Below are 20,128 nucleotides of genomic sequence, written 5' to 3' on the forward strand. Positions count from 1 at the left end.
GAGGATAACATTTTTTATATTGTCACAATCATCAAAACTACAACTGACAAGAAGAAACTAGAGGGTGGGCTAAATAAAAAGGGTATGCATCATCCTGGCTTTGAAAGGAATATTACTTATGCATGTAATAGAATACCCATATTGAAAGTTAAATGCTAGAAAATAACAGAAAAGTAATATACAGTGTCCTGGCTGTGAGCAAGGATGACAGAATGATAAAGCACTTAGGGACCAACCCATAAGGTTATTTAGGTGTCAAGCTGCCTATATTCATTCATTTCAATGGAAAGTAAGATACTAGATAGGATTTAAACGACTAGAAGCCAGTGTGGATACAGGACTTTTTTATTTTCTTTTTTTTTTTTCTTTTTCTTTTGATCATGCCTTTTTTAATGGAGCCTAAATGTGCAGATGATGTTTTCCACTAATCATGCTTAGCAGTAGAAGCATTATGTTTCAAAATGTAGGCTCAGTACTAAAGATGCAAATGTATACATAGCATAAGCAGCTTATAATGGTCAAAAGAGGGAAGGATAGGGACAGAAAAAAGACAGAACTATAGCAGCCAATAAACCTGTGTAATAATTTTCAAAGCAAAACTATCTTTATAAGCTGTTTTAGATAAAAAGGTCTTGTTTGCACAGCAAATTCTGTAGGCATTTGTGTGACGTACAAAATCAATATAAACAAATTGATTTGTATCCTGTTCCAAAATATAGAAGGAAGGAAGAGCACAACTGCATAGCTAAAGATGTCTTTCCTATCCTATCTGTGATACACAAAAAGTGTAGGTAAGGTAAGGTAGGTTTATCCTTTTGACAGAGAGCAACATCTGTTTTAGAAACACTTCTGTTATCTTATTAAATTTCTTGGTATAAAAATCTTCTCGTGACTTAAAAAATCAGAAATGCCAATGCTATTGCTGGCATTTGAAAAGCCCTTTTGTAAAGTACATGCATGCTGCAACCCTGAAACAGTTAAAAAAAAGGAAGCCTTAGAATGTTCTATTAAACATATCCTGACACAAACAGAGATGCTGGTGACAGAAAGAAAAGTTAAGCAACCCACCTCAGTCTTGACCTCAAGTCAATGACAATACTGACACTCCAAATCTGTTCTGGCAAAGTGCATTCTGTAGCTGCATGAAGAAGCTATGGGACACAGTGATTTATAATTCTTGCTCTGAACAAATGAAAGCCCAACATTTTTACACTTGAGTAAAATTGGGCCTGGACAATAGGGAACCAAAAACTCATTTGGATACATGTGGTGTTTTAAAACGCATCACCAGGATCTTCAAATCGATCCAGTACCTAATGGCAGGCAGCCCTGAGATCTCAGCACAGAGACATATGATGACCGGCTATTGTGCATGTTTAAAATCTCAGTGGTTGCATTATTGTACAGGTTCTTGTTTTGTTAAAGGAGGGCTGAGTGGGACCTGCAAGCAGGGAATGACAGTAATCCAGACAAGGTGTCACAGAAGCATGAATTAACGTTTCAGTATCTCTATGCCACAATGGTCTCAAACTTGTTATATTTCTAGGTTGATAATAGGAGTTTTGTTCCCCCTGAATGCACATGATCCCCAAAGAAAAGCCTTCAATTAAAGTTTACCTCTACATTTTGCACAGATGAAGACCAAGCAGTATTTATGTGTGGTACAGTGAAGAAATAAACCTTCAGACACAGTGCTAACAGCATTATTAAGCACAGTGGTCTTACCTTTTTTCTTGTTTAAAGCAATTTTGGGGCAGTCAGAACTACACTTCATAAGAAATGGGGATCAGATGCTCCTATTGAGTCTGCAGCAAAATAATGTAAGTCTTCTTTCCAATAGCTGTGCAAGCTTTTGACTTTTATTCTTCTCATCTTCCCCTGGATCTTATTATCCCCTTTTGTCTATGATGCTTAATCAGGGACACAGCAGTTTAAACTGCTATATGACCTAAGAGATGACTTCTTTATCACCTCTGCACTTTTATAACATAAGTAAGTGACAGATAAATTATATAAGAAAGCCTAGACTGTGACCTGAGTTAATAATTTTTGTGGGCTAAGTCCTGGCATTGTAAGTCTTGCACAGTGCTTGTTCAGGCAAAACCCACACAAGAGTAAGAGCTTTACCAGAGTCAAGCCCAAATAAAAGTAGAGTAAGGACCTCAAGATTGGGCCCTTCTTGACCTTCTACTTAGAATTTCTCGCAAGCATATTGGGCCGCATTTTCAAAAGCATTCAGAAGAATGAAAGTCCTTTCTATGTTATTTTATAAAATAACACTACATCTCTGTACCTACATTATTGGGGTATTTTCCAACAATTTCCTGAATAAATCCAATATGCCACATAATAGCACTTCAAGTTTACCAATAAAATAAGCAAAAACTTCAGCTTCACAAATTACTTTGGTTAGAAGAGACAGGGTTAATACTGAAAGACTTCTAATGCATCTTATCATTTTATAAAGGCTATGCTTTGCCAATAAGCTTGGTTGTGCTTACAGTTTCAAAAAACCCCCATATATTCAGAGCTACAGTCAGCAGTCAACAGGCTTCACTGACAAAGCTAAAAATGAACACATAGTTTTTATTTCTCTTCATAAGAATATCCCAGGAAAAAGGGCTGAGGGTGCTCTCTCCCAGGACAGCCTCAGCCCCAGTGTCCAGGCATGAAATCCATCAAATTGAGTCATTGGGAGCAGCTCTCTGGATCACCATTCAGACTAAGGGGAGTCGGTGTATTGGGGTGCGGGACACGCTATGGGATGCAGGGAAGAACATTTTGGAAAGCAGCTTTGCAGGAAAAGACTTAGTTTTAATGGGCAACAAGCTGAACATCAGCCAACAATGCGCCCTTGCAGCAAAGGCAGCTAACAGTACATGGTGGGCTCCAGCATTAGGAGAAGTGCTGCCAGCAGGTCAAGGGAGGTGATCCTTCCCTTTTACTCAGCCCTGGGGAGGCCACCTCTGGAGTAATGTGTCCAGTTCTGGGCTCCTCAGCACAAAAGACACATGGACATACTGGAGAGTGTCCAGCGAAGGGCCACAAATATCATTAAGGGACTGGAGCATCTCTCCTAAGAGGAAAGGCTGAGAGAACTGTGACTCTTCAGCCTGGAGAAGAGAAGGATCAGGGGGGATCTCATCAACGTATATAAATACCTGAAGAGAGGATGTAAAGAGGACAGAGGCAGGCCCTTTTCAGTGGTGCTCAGAGACAGGACGAGAGGCAATGGGCATAAACTGAAACACAGAATGTTCCCTCTGAACAGCAGAAAACACTTTTTCACACAGCGTGACTGTGCACTGGCACAGTTTGAGCACAGAGATGTTGTGGAGTTTCCATCATTGGGGATACTAAAAGCCATCTGGACATGGTCCTCGGCTACAGGCTCTAGGTGGCCCTGCTTGAGCAAGGGAGTTGGACCAGATGACTTCCAGAGGTCCCTCCCAACCTCAACCATTCTGTGACTTTCTGAACTGCAGTGGGGCTTCAGCCTCCAGAGTTTCTGTGTCCAGGTCCTCGCAAATGGAGAGACTGGGATCCAGGAGCAGCTACTGGGCCAATTGAGCACCTGAACCTTGCTACTGGAGGGATCCACACTGCTTATACACATATATATATGTGTTGGGGTTTATTTTCCCCCCTAACAGACCTCTATCCTGCTCAGTTAGAGAGGGGAGCAGGATGAAGCCGTTGGTGCTGTCTGTGTTCATGTGAGTGCTCTGCATATCTGCCTGTGGCCTGAGTCGCCAGTCATGTATACACACAGGTATGTGGTGTATCCAGCTGCTCTGTGTGCTTGTGCATTGTGGGAAGACGTTTTCAGACTCACTACTTGTTGGACTTGGGGGGACTGCAGTAGCTTCACCTACCCTGGGCTGTCAGATCCAGCATGATATATTTTCCTCTAACAGAACCAGTTAAGATAAACTCAGAACTGTTAATTTTGTAGCTTCCCTTTATCTTTTGTATCTTTGACTTAAGTCAGCTTTTTTTTCCATTCTACTTTATCTCTTCTGCAAAGTCATAAAGCTGGCAAGATGTAACAACAGCTCTGCTCAGCTCAATAAATATGGATCCCAATGTATAAAAAACCAAGTGCTAGTTATTATTTGTTATTACCAGTTACATGCTTCATCAAGAACTTCTGTTATCAATGCACAAAAGCCCTGAGAATCCTGGCAGTAGCCTCTGACCAGTTTCATTCCCCAGTATGCATAATGTAAATACTGTTGCTGCTATGTTCTAGGAGTGCTAGTCATTCTTAGGGGCATACGTTATGTTTGTACACATTGTACAGGGCACTAATTCTATCGTCACCAGAAAGCAGCTGTTTTCTTATCAGCAACTTGGAAAGTCAGCTTCATTGAAATCAACAATGCACAGGATAATTTTGCCTACTAGTATTTGTCAACACTTTTCCTCCACTGAAAAGCTCTTTTGTCTGTCTCCTGAATGTCCAGAATTCAGCAATCACCCCCAACCCAAAACAGAAGGCTTTTCTTAAACATCGTAATAATTTAAAAATAAATTTATCTTTCTTTTTTACCTACTGTCTTTAAAAGCCTTTTGGTATATTTGAGTCATATTTTCAAACTTCCCTCTCCTATTAGAAAGATCAAAATTTCTATTTTTGTTTAGCTGAAAGCTGAGATTCTTTCTGGATGACATGATTCACAAAGTGAGCTTTTAAGAGAAACAACAAATACTGCAAGGCTCACAATGCAATAATGATGGATGGTGACACAGCGTAGGCTTTAAATTAGGTAAATATATATATATAGTTGCAGAACCAGGGCCGCAGTCACTACAGTTCGGTTCATCCATGTACAGAAGGAATGTAAAGGAAACTGAAAACAGACAGTAAACTTACTAGCAGGCACAATAACCTTCTAATTGAAAACAAAGGACTACAGGGAAAAAAATACATTTAAGTTAAGGAAGGACTAGTGGGAGATGTGAGGGTCGGTGGCCGTCTTGGGAATAGCGACCACGAAATGTTAGAGTTTTCGATAGTGGGGGAAGTAAGGAGGGGCAAGAGTAGAACTTCTGCCTTAGATTTCCGGCAGACAGACTTTAGCCTGTTTAAGAGGCTGGTGGACCGAGTCCCTTGGGAGTCGGTCCTGAAGGGCAAAGGAGTCCAGGAAGGCTGGACATGCTTCAAAAGGGAATTGCTAAATATTCAGGAACAGGCTGTCCAGGTGTGTAGGAAGACAAGCCGTCGGGGAAAAAGACTAGCCTGGTTAAACAGGGAACTTAGGCTAGAACTTAAGAAAAAAAAGAGAGCCTACTTGCTCTGGAAGAAGGGTCGGGTAACTTGGGAGGTCTATAGGGATGTTGCCAGGTCATGTAGGGAGAAGATTAGAAGGGCCAAAGCTCAATTAGAGCTTGATTTGGCTGCTACAATCAAAGATAACAAAAAAAGCTTTTACAAATACATCAACAGCAAAAGGAGGGTCAAGGAGACCCTCCACCACTTGCTGAATGAGGAGGGTAGTGTAGTGTCAGGGGATGAGGAAAAGGCAGAGGTGCTCAATGCCTTCTTTGCCTCGGTCTTTAATGTCAAGACCGGTTGTCCTCAGGAGACTCGGCCCCCAGAGCCTGAAGTTAGGGACGGGGGGCTGTGTGAACCTCCCATGATCCAGGAGGAGACGGTTAGTGACCTGCTGTGCCAGTTGGACAACCACAAGTCTATGGGCCCGGATGGGATTCACCCCAGAGTAATGAAGGAACTGGCAAATGCACTTGCCAAACCACTCTCTATTATCTACCATCAGTTCTGGTTAACTGGAGAAGTTCCAGCTGACTGGAAATTAGCAAATGTAACGCCCATCTACAAGAAGGGTCAGAAGGACGATCCAGGGAACTATAGGCCTGTCAGCCTGACCTCGGTGCCAGGCAAGGTGATGGAACAGATCATCCTGAGTGCCATTACACGGCACATGCAGAACAATCAGGGCATCGGGGCCAGCCAACATGGATTCATGAAAGGCAGGTCCTGCTCGACCAACCTGGTCTCCTTCTATGACCAAGTGACCTGCTTAGTAGATGAGGGCAGGGCTGTGGATGTAGTCTATCTAGACTTCAGTAAGGCATTCGACACTGTCTCCCACAGCATCCTCCTAGACAAACTAGCTGCCTGGGGCTTGGATGGGTGGACTCTTCGATGGGTTAAAAACTGTCTGGATGGCCGAGCCCAGAGAGTGGTGGTGAATGGGGCAAAGTCCAACTGGCGGCCGGTCACTAGCAGTGTTCCCCAGGGCTCAGTTCTGGGGCTGGTGCTGTTCAATATCTTTATAGCTGATTTAGATGTAGGGATTGAGTGCACCCTCAGCAAATTTGCAGATGACACCAAGCTGGGTGGGAGTGTCGATCTGCTGGAGGGTAGGAAGGCCCTACAGAGGGATCTGGACAGGTTAGATAGATGGGCCGAGAGCAACGGCGTGAGGTTCAACAAGAACAAGTGCCGGGTCTTTCACTTTGGCCACAACAACCCCATGCAGCGCTACAGGCTGGGGGAAGAGTGGTTAGAAAGCGGCCCGGCGGAAAGAGACCTGGGGGTGCTGATCGACAGCCGGCTAAACATGAGCCAGTAGTGTGCCCAGGTGGCCAAGAAGGCCAATGGCATCCTGGCCTCTATTAGGAATAGTGTAGCCAGCCGGTCTAGGGAAGTGATCGTCCCTCTGTACTCGGCACTGGTGAGGCCGCACCTTGAGTACTGTGTCCAGTTCTGGGCCCCGCACTTCAAGAAAGATGTTGAGGTGTTGAAGTGAGTCCAGAGGAGGGCGACCAAGCTGGTGAAGGGTCTGGAGGGTCTGACCTACGAGGAACGGCTGAGGGAGCTGGGGTTGTTTAGCCTGGAGAAGAGGAGGCTCAGAGGTGACCTTATTGCAGTCTACAACTACCTGAAGGGAGGTTGTAGTGGAGTGGGAGTTGGCCTCTTCTCCCAGGCATCTAGCGATAGGACAAGAGGACATAGCCTCAAGCTGTGCCAGGGGAGGTTCAGGTTGGACATTAGGAAGAATTTCTTCTCAGAAAGGGTTATTAGACATTGGAATGGGCTGCCCAGGGAGGTGGTGGAGTCACCATCTCTGGATGTGTTTAAGAAAAGACTGGACATAGCACTTAGTGCCATGGTCTAGTTGACATGGTGGTGTCAGGGCAACGGTTGGACTCGATGGTCCCAGAGGTCTCTTCCAACCTGGTTGATTCTGTGATTCTGTGATTCTGTGATTCTGTGAAGTTAAATCAGGAGCAGATTTAGGAAATACATGTTCTTCCTGTAAAAAAAAATTTTGAATTTATGTTCGTCCTGAAACAAAAGGTTTGCATTTCTGTTGGCCAATATAAACCTAATAAAATGCTACTCTCCAAATATCCACTTAAAAACTTTGTAAATTCAATCTAGAAAAGACTAATCCATGTATGTATCTAAAAGCTATATGAAGAAACGCCTTGCTAAAAAAAGAAACTTGGATAAACCATATCGGGAAATCCTTTCCTGATCTTCAGTGCAATGTACCAATATTTATATCCAGGTCAATTGCTCAGAGATAAAGGGTTAATAATCAGTTCCTGTGTAATCAAATGACGTCTAATTACTCATTTTGTGGACAAAGTAGGGATTATTTCAGAACAAATACATTTTAAGGATTCAGACTTAACTCAAGTAAATAATGCAGGTTTCTACTTGGCTTTCCAAAGGAAGTTACTGGTTACGTGACTGAATTTTTATGTGAAAGTAAGCAAAAATGCTACAGGAAACAGTTGCATGATATTCTGGTTTTGGCCATCTGTATGAGTTATTTTACTGGGCAACACATAGAAGCCATTAGCTAATCTACACAGATGTTAATACCAGAATAATTTCAGACTATATAACATTCTGGATGGAAATGCCGTTGTAGTAACTGCTGTGCTGTAAGCTGACATTTTGAAACAACAGGTTCTTCCTTATATCACTGGTCTTGAATGAAGCTGGAGAAGACAGTGCGGGATATGAACAAGACCTCGTAAGTCAAAAACATATTTCACAGATGTTGCAATTAGTGGCAGCTTTAAAGCTTGTTGGCTGGTGGGAATCTCAGCAGAAAAACTTCTAGAAGGCTTGTGTGCAACTGCGCATGTATCTGTGTTTGCATACAAGTAACTCAATGGAGACCTCACTCAGGGCTACTGGGCAGGCTCAGGAGTGTCCTAAAACTGTGCATTCACACTTTATCATATATAAAGAGATAAACATGGAAATTTGCCACGTATTTTAACAAGCTGTTACATGTTAGGAACTTCACTGGTCATCTCCATACTTTCAGTCTGTAGCAACTCAGACAACAAAAAAATGATGTTCAGAGTTGTAACAAAAAGTGTTGTAACAAAAAGAGTTGTCGAAGTTTTGCAGAGTTTTTAAGGGTGACTGGCCATTTTTTTCTGTTTTCCAGTACTTAATAAGTAAATATTCTTGTTTTATTAGTTTTACCCTGATAACGAATAACCTATATTGTTCTTAAACATCTGTTGCATTATGTTGCCACTGCATGTCCCTGTTGAAACAGAACGACGAAGAAAGGTTTTAGCAAGATTTACAATGTTCTGGTGGGGTTGGGCCCCAGTATCCCCAAGGTGAGAGCCACCTCTGTTTGCAAAAGACTTCTGACATTTTTGGGATTTGTTCGCTTTTAATACGGAGAGCAAAAAGAAATAGAAAATATAGGACAAATTCTCCTGAATTGCAGCATACATTTTAATAACAGCCAATAGCTATTTCTTAGCTGGTCACCTAAAAAACCAAAACATAAGCATTGGAAACTCTGAGATATGTAACAGATCTAGTCCAAAAATAATTAAATGTCCCTAATAATTATTGTCCACTTGACAATTACAGCAGGGGTACAATGTATAAAAGGAATGGAGGGATAATTGAGACAATTTGACAGAAAGTGCTCAGGATGAGAGTGCTGGGTCAGACAGACTAAACCATCACTGTTATAAAGCACCACGCAGCAAAACCTTCTAAATATAAACATTGCGCATTGCCCTAGAGTAAAACAGTATGGACAGCTTGAAAGACAACAAATTAACCAGACAACTGGGCAGACAGGTAGCCTCGCATGAGGTCATGCAAACATTGAATCTGCCTGACATGAGCTATTTCATTAATTCACAAGGCAAATGAGAAAAAGAGTATCTCGGCTCCATATAATATAGTATCTGTATTTTAACACTTCACATTTTATGTCTACAACAGGAAGACGTAATATTGAAGTGATCAAATCATACAGGCAGACTATCCATTGCATGCACAGTGAATCTTAAAAGGGAAATTGCAACTGATCCTGCTGGTCGTCTCCACCTCCGCAGTGTCTTCTTCCAGCCCTGAAGTGCAGACCTCATGCTGCTGCAGGTCTCCAGGAGAGAGCTGCCAGCTCTCACCAACTCCACTGGGCTGGTGTACTTACTATGCCTAGGCCACATCTCTGAGCCTCCTCTGGGCACTTTCCAAAGTATCAGTGTTGTGAGAAAAGAGAGAAAAAACAAGGAACTCACAGATGGAGCTATCCACATTCTTCTTCTCTGTGAACCAGTCTTGACATCAGTGCTTTGAGCTCTGATACAAGCAGAGTACACACACTTCAGAAACACAATTCTAATAAAATATTTATAATTCCTAGCTGCAATCAGGCTTCTCTCACTGACTGAAATTAACTCTTCCCACCTGAGGTGACTGTGCTCGTTTTGGCACCGCACTCCATCCCTAACACTTCAGGCACAAGTTCCAGAGGTGATGGGGTCTGTTGGTTCTCCTGAGCTACCTCTAAATACCTCATGTGACTCTTGCGAGCTTTGCAATCTGCCACAACCTCAAGTATTTTCTTCTTAAGGTGTAGATACAGTATGAATTCTTATGAGCATAAAATAATAAAAAAGAAGGACTATGAATTAATCAACATTTCTTTATTGCAAGCCAGTGTAAAACATTTATCTAGTGCAGTAATTTCTGATCAGTACAGCTCTGCTGTAAATTTGCTACAAATTACATACTACATTGCCACCTAGTGAATAAATTCTGAAATTCAACTAAAATAAAATTGAATGTACAGCAGTATTTTTATGATACAGGTATCACAGAATCACAGAATCACAGAATGTTAGGGATATCCTTAAAAATTTACATCTCTGGCTCCCTTGCGATAGTTACGTAGTACGTAAGCAGATGTTCACTGACCATCTTAATCCTTGTGCATGTATATGTTACCCTGCCTAATCAAAATGCACATCTGCATAATTATGAGCGTATTTGCAATATATCCACTTTGATGGACGTAAGTTTTACACTGTAAAAGATATGTATGCTGGAACAATGTCAAGGAAGAAACATTATGTGGTGCTGTCTGTCATGACTGTCATCAAACCACCTCTGTCTAGGTGACATTAAATCTGATTTATTCAGAATGATGAGGCAGTCCAAATTCTGCTTAAATGAAAACATAGCAGTCATCAGACTGTGCTGGTTCACTTGGACTCTGCCACCAACAAGCTGGCCTACCAGAAGATTTGCCATGGTTTTTAAGATAGAGTGCAGGGATAAAAGATCTTTGGTGGAACTACTGGACTGACAAATTGTGAGTGATATCTTGACAACCACCGTATGAGCTTTTATGTCATGCTCAAGGCAGTTTAAGGACTGACATGGGACACAGCAATGCCAGACAATAGTAGACAAGATGAAAATGTGCTGATCAGAGATTATGAAGGCATAAAGCAGAGCTGTACTTTTGAACATACTCAGTCACCCTGACTGTCAACAGAGTTGTTTCAGATGACATCCTCCTCACCACCACTCTCCACCAACCAGGCAATGCCATAACCTGAGAAGTTTAAGGACCAGTTTGTCATTATCTTTTCCTGCAGGAAACATTTGGTTCCTAAGAAAAAGATGACAAAATGAATTATATGACAGGGATTGCCTGTTTGGAAAATTCTGGACCAGTACATCAAGAGACTGTTGGTGTATTTTGTGAGTGTGTCTATATAGAAGGATACATCCATACAAAAATACAATTCCTAATAAACATGAAACAAGTGTAAATTATTCATAGTATATATGTCAGCCCAGATTTTTTTTCTAATATTGTTGAGTTTGTAATTAGGATTTCTCATTTCTGGAGTAGTAACAAGCAAAGTATGCTTCACTGTCAGCTGGAAATGGAAGAAGTTCCTTGCAATGATGTCCTTCATTTTAAGTGGATACACACAGGCATAAGGGTGCAATTAAATGGTAAACTATAATTTATAATTTTTGGCTTCAAACTCTGCTTGCTTGCATGCATATATATATTTACAATCTTTATTGCCCTCTAGAACAGTAGTGGACAACAGAGCCAAATGCAGCTGATCCAGCTATGTACCTAATTACTAAGTCATTTGCTGATCAAGTGTCATTCTCAGTGGTATACTTCCTCAGTTGAGTTCATTCTTGTTAGTATAAAATAATCAGAATGCACTCAAATGCATACAGTGCATGGAACCAGATGCTACTTATGTTTCACAAGTTAAACAATGAAAAATGCTGCTTGGAAGTCCACACACATAGCTTACAATGTCGCATGGAGAGGAAGTTCCATGTCCCACCTAGTTTTCAAGGTAATTATGTCTTTTAGATATATTTTTCAGCTTCTGGGTATTATGTTTATTGCATGGATTGATTCATAATCTGTTTTTCTCCTCAACTGAAACCTGTTTTATGAGTGAGACATTGAAATAACATGCCTTTTCATCTGCTAGTTCTTATAGACTGCAGACAGAATCATAATTTCATACTGTCTGTAGACTAGCAGGAGTCTGTATTTGCTACTTCAAAGCCAAATATGTGCAAAGTTAATGAATGTAAATTCTTTAAACACAAGCAGAGGCATTGCTTATAACTAATGCTTGTATAGTTCTAGGAGTAAATACTAGTCAAAGATGACACTTTTGTTGGAATACCTTTTAATGAACAAAAAATAAACTGCAGGAAAAAAACCTGTCAACTTTCAAAATTACAGACTTACTAATTTCACATTATCTGATCTATTTAATATCTGATTAATATTCTAGGTTTTATTTCAAAGTGCTGAACAGACACAGTCTCTACGTATTTTTAAATACTTAAGTAGAAATAGGAGACCATACGACAGACCATACGACAGACCATACGACAACATCGCAGTACACACATCACTAGGGGGAAATTATAGAAAAAATGGAATGATAAAAATAGTAACAGCTTAACTTGGAATATATACATTACAAGAAAGAAAATTGAAACTGTTGAGGTGATAAATATCATAAATTGAATTGATACCAGCCATTGTTCAAAGGAGGTGAATCCTTTGCCAGAGTAAGCACCTGAAAGAACAGCCCATTGCTATCGTACATTGATGAAGCCATTTTTAACAAAGCATTGGATGGTATTTTTGGTATTAGAAAACAATGCAGTCCCTGATTCTGTACACCTTTTTTTTTTTCCAAAGTAAAAACAATTCATACATCAGATAGGAAATTATACGCTATTAGAATGCATGTTTGATGGAGCAAACTCTGATAAGAATAATGAATAAAACATAATACACAATTTTAGAAATCACTTTAGAGAAAAGTGATGGCACTGTTTCAACCATAGCTCAGATGACAGCAACCATTTTTGTTCCCAGAATGGTTTTACTAATTAAAGTAGCTCCCAGGTGGTACATTGCTTAGCCATGATCATATTTTCAATTGAAGGATTACTGAAATTAACAAATGTTAGAAATGATTTCTAAACAAATAATAAGATGTATTTTCTCTCAAAGTCTGTAAGTAGTTTCATCTTAAATACTATTTGCTGGGATAGGCCTTTTGGACAAAATTTCATTAAATAATGTATCTCTTATGGATTAAGTCAAAACTTCAAATTCACTGTTCAAGGGAAATTCTTACAATTTGAGAAAGAAATTAACAAAATAAATGATATGGAAAAATCAGCCATATTTTGTTCAATTTGTTATAACATAGGGCAAGAGCAACTCCTGAGGATTCCCTGCTCCTCCTCCCTGTTGCCATATTCTCAGTAACATGTGGTTTGATGAAAATACATTAAATGGGTACGTTTTCAAAAACATTTTAGTTGTCATGTAGGTTTTTTTCTGAAGAAACTATGTTTCATCAGTTAATTATGCCCTTTTATCATTATTATTATTATTTCAACAGCAATGCATGCAACTCTTTAACGGTGTACAAAAGTTTGTTAGACACATTTTTAGCACTGAGATCATATTGTTTAATATCGACATAGGAAAGAAAGATATGCACAATAGAAAAGAAAAAATATTTCAAAGCAATATTTCAAGCAGCAATACACCATCTATTTGTCTTAAAATGGATTTCGCTAAAACAAGCTAATGGAGTAATTCCTGTAGAATAAGAGACACCCCTATATTTGTATTGCTCTTGATTCTGAACTTGAATCTCTAGCTGAAATACAGTCAGCTAGAGTCAGGTACCGTATGGTTATCCATACTATAGCTCAACAGAAATCCCCCAAGCTACACAGCTGTCCTTCATATATATGAATGCAAAGAACACATGGTAGAATATATACTCATGCCGGCTCATGTTGAGTTTCTTGTCAACCATCACCCCCAAGTCCTTCTCCTCAGGGCTGCTCTCAATCCATTCTTCGCCCAGCCTGTATTTGTGCTTGGGATTGCCCCGACCCATGTGCAGGACCTTGCACTTGGCCTTGTTGAACTTCATGCGGTTCGCACAGGCCCAGCTCTCAAGCCTGTCAAGGTCCCTCTGGATGGCATCCCTTCCCTCCAGCGTGTCGACCACACCACACAGCTTGGTGTCGTCGGCAAACTTACTAAGGGCGCACTCAATCCCACTGTCCATGTCGCCGACAAAGATGTTAAACAGGCCTGGTACCAATACCGACCCCTGAGGAACGCCACTCGTCACTGGTGTCCACTTGGACATCGAGCCATTGACCGTAACTCTTTGAGTGCAACCATCCAGCCAATTCTTTATCCACCGAATGGTCCATCTGTCAAGTCCATGTCTCTCCAATTTAGAGGCAATGATGTCATGTGGGACAGTGTCGAATGCTTTGCACAAGTCCAGGTAGATGACATCAGTTGTTCTTCCCCTATCCACCAGTGCTGTAACCCCATTGTAGAAGGCCACCAAATTTGTCAGGCATGATTTGCCCTTAGTGAAGCCATGTTGGCTGTCACCAACCACCTCCTTGATTTCCATGTGCTTCAGTATAGTTTCCAGGAATATCTGCTCCATGATCTTGCCAGGCACAGAGGTGAGACTGACTGGCCTGTAGTTCCCCGGGTCTTCCTTTTTTTCCTTCTTGAAGATGGGGGTTATTTTTCCCCTTTTCCAGTCAGTAGGAACTTCAACAGACTGCCACAGCTTCTCAAAAAAGATGGATAGCGGCTTAGCAACTTCATCCGCCCGTTCCCTCAGGACCTGTGGATGCACCTCATCAGGTCCCATGGACTTGTGTACCTTCAGGTTCCTTAGATGGTCTCAAACCTGATCTCCTACAGTGGACGGTTCTTCATCCTTCCAGTCCCTGCCTCTGCCTTCTGCGACTTGGGTGGTGAGGCTAGAGCACTTGGCGGTGAAGACTGAGGCAAAAAAAAGTTGTTGAGTACCTCAGCTTTCTCCATATCTTGTGTAACCAGGTCTCCCGTTTCCTTCCGGAGAGGGCCCACATTTTCCCTAGTCTTCCTTTTATCACTGACATACCTATAGAAGCTTTTCTTGTCATCCTTGACATCCCTGGCCAGATTTAATTCTATCAGGGCTTTAGCTTTCCTAACCTGGTCCCTGGCTGCTTGGGCAATTTCCCTGTATTCCTCCCAGGCTACTTGCTCTTCCTTCTACCCTCTGTAGGCTTCCTTCTTGTGCCTGAGTTTATCCAGGAGCTCCTTGTTCATCCATGCAGGCCTCCTGGCATTTTTGCCTCCCTTCCTCTTTGTCGGGATGCATCACTCCTGAGCTTGGAGGAGGTGGTCCTTGAATATTAACCAGCTTTCTTTGGCCCCTCTTCCCTCCAGGCCTTTATCCCAAGGGACTCTCCCAAGCACATCCCTGAAGAGTTCAAAGTCTGCTCTCCTGAAATCCAGGGTGGTGAGCTGGCTGCATGCCCTCCTTGCTGCCCTATGGATCTTGAACTCCACCATTTCACTGTCGCTGCAGCCAAGGGTGCCTTTGAGCTTCACGTCCCACACCAGCCCCTCCTTGTTGGTGAGAACAAGGTCCAGCATGGCACCTCTCCTCGTCGGCTCCTCTATAACTTGGAGAAGGAAGTTGTCATCCATGCATTCCAGGAACCTCCTGGATTGCTTGTGCCCAGCTGTGTTGTCCTTCCAACAGATATTGGGGTGGTTCAAGTCCCCCATGAGGACCAGGGCCTGTGAACGTGAGGCTACATCTATCTGTCTGTAGAGGGCCTCATCCGCTCGGTCTTCCTGGTCAGGTGGCCTGTAGCAGACACCCACTATAATGTCTCCCGTCCCTGCTCACCCTTTAATCCTGACTCATAAGCTCTCTGTTGGCTCCTCCTCCATCCCCAGGCAGAGCTCCATGCACTCAAACTGGTCATTGACATAGAGCGTAACACCCTCTCCTCGTCTCCCCTTCCTGTCCTTCCTAAAAAGCCTGTATCTCTCCATTCCAATGCTCCAGTCATCAGAGTCATCCCACCATGTCTCTTTGATGCCAATAAGGTCGTAGCCTTGCAGGTACGCACACATCTCTAGCTCCTCTTGTTTGTTCCCCATGCTCTGTGCGTATGCATAGAGGCATTTCAGTTGAGCCCCTGACAAAGACGCCTTACTGCCTGAAATTCCTTTCCGCTGCTCTTCCTGCGCTTCATCATGGAGTAGGAACTAGTTCTTTACCACTTTTCAGCCCTTTTCTTAAAATCTGTCTTCAAAGCTTTTCAACCATCTCTACACTGAACACCATGGGGCTGTGACACCTCAGCAATCTTTACAAGGATGAACGTGAGTACAAGACACAGAAGCCAGTATAAAACAAGACTAACTATACATGGAGAAACACAGAATGGCATTCGGATGTCCTAACAATGACTACAAACAAAACAACTTGGTCAGAGCACTATGCACAGACATCACAACATTTGCTTTTCAAAGTTGGGGCTTACACACTGTAAATTACCTCCCAAAGCAATTTGTTGCTTTGGGGTGTTATAACCATGAGAACATCACAATGCTGCTTGTGTCGATATGTCCTCTAGTCTTAGATAATCATAACTCAGTGAGGATCCTGTTTAAAAGTCTTGGTAGGCGTACCCAAACCACATGAAATAGATGCAGACACTGTAAGTAGCCATATTTCTAAAATAATATTTGTGTAATACAAGTTTCTGGTTACCTTCCTTTCAACATTGAAAACTTTAAGTATGCTCATTTAACAATGTCAAGATAACTTTCAGACTTGGTGGAAGCAAACAGTAACTTGCTGTATTTGTCCAACAACTTTATTATTGCCATGGATCACATTTATGAAGACATCACAGTTACAAGGAATTGTAATAAAAAAAGCAGTTCCAACAATGTAAAGTGGTCCATTACATGTTCCAAATGACAACTTTATTACTGCAGTGGACCAGTATAGCAATTACAAATAGGAAATATATTACACATAACTTGTTTTGAGACAGAATGCTACAATAGGCCAAAATAGTACTGTAAGAACATATTATTCTGTGACACATAATGATTATTTTGAGGTTACGAAGTAAGAAAGTAAGCTACCGTAACCTAGCAATCTGATAAAAAAAAGTAGTAAAAAAAGCAAATTTAGCAATGGAAACGTGACTATGATTGTATAGTTATTGATAGCTGCTTGGTTATTATAACTAGCATCCGTATTTTTTCTCATTATCTATATTAATGTTCGTTAATGTATTGTCAAGGATCAAGGAGTGCTAAGCTAGGACACACTGGTGCTGTATGCTGTCCAAACTTAAAATGAAATGACAACCCATATCTAAAAGACCTTAAAGTACAAGTAAAGGAGAACACATAACACATGGAAAAAGATTGTTGGGGAAGACATGAAAACATGAGAAAAGTATGGGAAGAAAAGGCCTTGATAATGTTACACATTTTGACAGACCTCACACTGATGCTGAGTTTTATGGAGGATTCAGGTGGGGATAACTATGTAGTTTTGAAAACTTTTATAGGTAACTCTTCTCAAGCATGAGAGAGAGCATAAGGGTCTTTCCTGGAAGATTTAAGAGGTAGATGATGGCCACATTTACCATGAATAAATCTTTTCATCTTTTCCAGTGGTGTTCAGTGAATGAGAGAACGTATGTATCGTAAGAAGCCATGAAAGGGATCAAAAGAGAAAAAAAAGAATTTTAAAAACTGAGAGTACAGTGCTTCCACAAATCTCCTCAAAACAGAAAACCACAACACAGGGCCATTTAAAAATGTATTTTACTGACAAGCATGATGGATTCAAAACCCTAGGTGTCAAAAAAATTCACACTTAAGTAAGTTTCCAAACAAAACGCTAACAAACAGTTGATTGTTTTTACTAAGAAAATTATTCTGAGATTTGTTTTTTGTGTGTTTGTGTATGTTGATATTAGAAAGTGTAAGTAAAATCAAAATTAAAATAAACAAATTCCAGATATAACTACAATACTTAATTAGATTTCAAAGCACACTTAAGGAAAATTTGAGACAGCAAAAAGGAGCTAGGCATGCATTTTTGAACAGATGGTGCTAGATAAGGTCATATAGATATAATTGAGGTCAGAATTTGGCCACTGTAGGAACAGACACTCTCAGTGAAAGAGGTGAATTTCCTCCTGTGGTTTTCATTAATTACTCAGTGCCATTCAGCCACAGTGTTGTCTGTTGTAGATCCTCTCAGTAATCCCTTGTCCATAGAAGTCTTTCTCTAGAATATTCTTTCAATATTATGCATTTGAAGAAAAACTCTGTTTGTGGAAATATTGATTTGCTTTTTAGCTGCAGGCAAAAGTCTATCGGTATCACCATTTATCTTAGCTACGGTCTCTAAGATAACAGTAAGTATTGGGAGACAGATTAAGATGCTTTTTCACTGCTGAGGTAGGAGGAATTAATATAAAACAACAGCTAAGTTTTATGAAAATACAAACAAGTTTTAAATTCAAAGACCAATTTTAAAATATTTTACATCAGAGACAGACAGCAAGTCAAGAGCCCTGATGGATGTAGCAGAACTGACTTGCAGAGCTGTCTTGGACAGATACTGCTCAAATTCTCCTCAGCTTTCAGCATGTAAAACCAGAGTTTTATCGACCTTGCTGTTGATTTCACACACTGTATGTTCGCTTCGTGAGTTTTTTCTCATTTAGCATAAAAATATATGATATTAAATAACATTGTATACAGTAAAGCATGGATTAATTATTGCATTTATTTCTAGCAGGAAGTCATTCACATTTGAATGCCATTTAGAAAGCATACCACGGAAATCAAACCGAGTTTCTACATCTGCCTCAAAGCATAATGTTTTGCTGTTTCAAGTCGTACAAAATATCCTCTCCACAGCTGTGCAGGCTCAGCCTGCAGATGCAACGATCACAGTCAGTACATTTATTTGAATGACACTCATATCGAAGTGTTTTTCTTTCATAATGGTCCATTTTATCTGGCTAAAAGAAAACAATATTTGAAAAATATCGTTAATGTATCAGTTTTAGGAATATGTTTGATTATATTTTCCTTTTCACTTATGACTAAATTACTTTTCTGAAAATATTTTCCTCTGTTTTCCTTCAGCTAACATTAATTCAGATATGTATTTTGGCCCTTTTCACTTCCTAACAGCTTTACACAGAAATACGTGACAGAAATAGGAACAGTAATATCAGAAACAAGTCAGCTAACAGTATTTACCTGAGTAAAGGTTTCTCTAGACTACTTGTAGTTTTGCTTTTGGGAACTGGCTGAAACAAGGCCATGCTATTACTAAAATCAAACCCAATACTGTATTTTATTATTTTGTGACTTCTGTAATAAAGGATAATACGTTTCTTTTGTGACAACCATTTAATTCCAAAGTCTGTGGATCGTTTTATTATAATAAAAATAATATTGCTTCAGGCTTTTTAAACCAGCTTGGGTACACTTACAATTTATGCATGTCTACAAGCTCGAGCTTGTCACCCATGAGGTCCAAGTATCTCCTCATACTACAAATATAAGACCAGAAACATTGTTGGTAAAGTGTAATTGAGTTTGGCCCAGCATATATTGGAAAGAAATAATAAGAATGAGCTGAAAAGGTGAAAAAAAAAAAAGAGTATATTTTACATCCACTTCCTCTGGTAGAAGTAGAAGCCACTTTTTCTCACATTGTTCAGAAATAATAGCTGGTTGATGATCAGCGACTGCTTGAACGTAGTCAGCCCTGAACTCAAATCGGTGCATTACGCTGACAGCAGGCAAGCCTATGGACCTGCAAACAGTCAGACTACTATGGCAATGTGTGAAATGGCTTTAAACTATGGCTAATGGTTTATAATGAAAAGCTTGAATGGCAGGGGCAGAATTAAGAAATTACTTGTTACATGTTTTATGATTTCTATAAAGCAAGGCTTTCTTACAAATGCTTCCAGAAGCTATTCACTATACTAGATCCCAAAATGCCCCTTCGCAGAAACATCTCTGTGCCATTAAGACACTTTTGACAAAAACACACGTGTTAACAAGGCGGCACATAAAGATGCTGCATGTGAATCTCATGAGCATACAGAGAGACTGCTTTTGAGCACACTTTACCTGATGTTCCCCTACCCCACAGCCCTGCCACCGCAGGGCCAGCCCAGCTCAGGGTCCCTCCTAGCACCCCACCGCGCAGCCCCATCCCCACCGCCGCAGCTCATCCCTGACACTCCAGCACCCGTAATTTAATCGACTTGTGACTTCCACACTGGGAGGCTGGTTTTAACACACATCCAGACATACAATAAATATAAATTTTATTTTAATCTGCACTGGGCCTTGGCCTTTGCTGGGAGGCATTTAGGCTTTTCCTCGCCACAAAAACGTCCCTCAGTAGG

Source organism: Nyctibius grandis, chromosome 6 (genome assembly GCF_013368605.1).
Source record: "Nyctibius grandis isolate bNycGra1 chromosome 6, bNycGra1.pri, whole genome shotgun sequence".
Classification (NCBI taxonomy): Eukaryota; Metazoa; Chordata; class Aves; order Nyctibiiformes; family Nyctibiidae; genus Nyctibius; species Nyctibius grandis.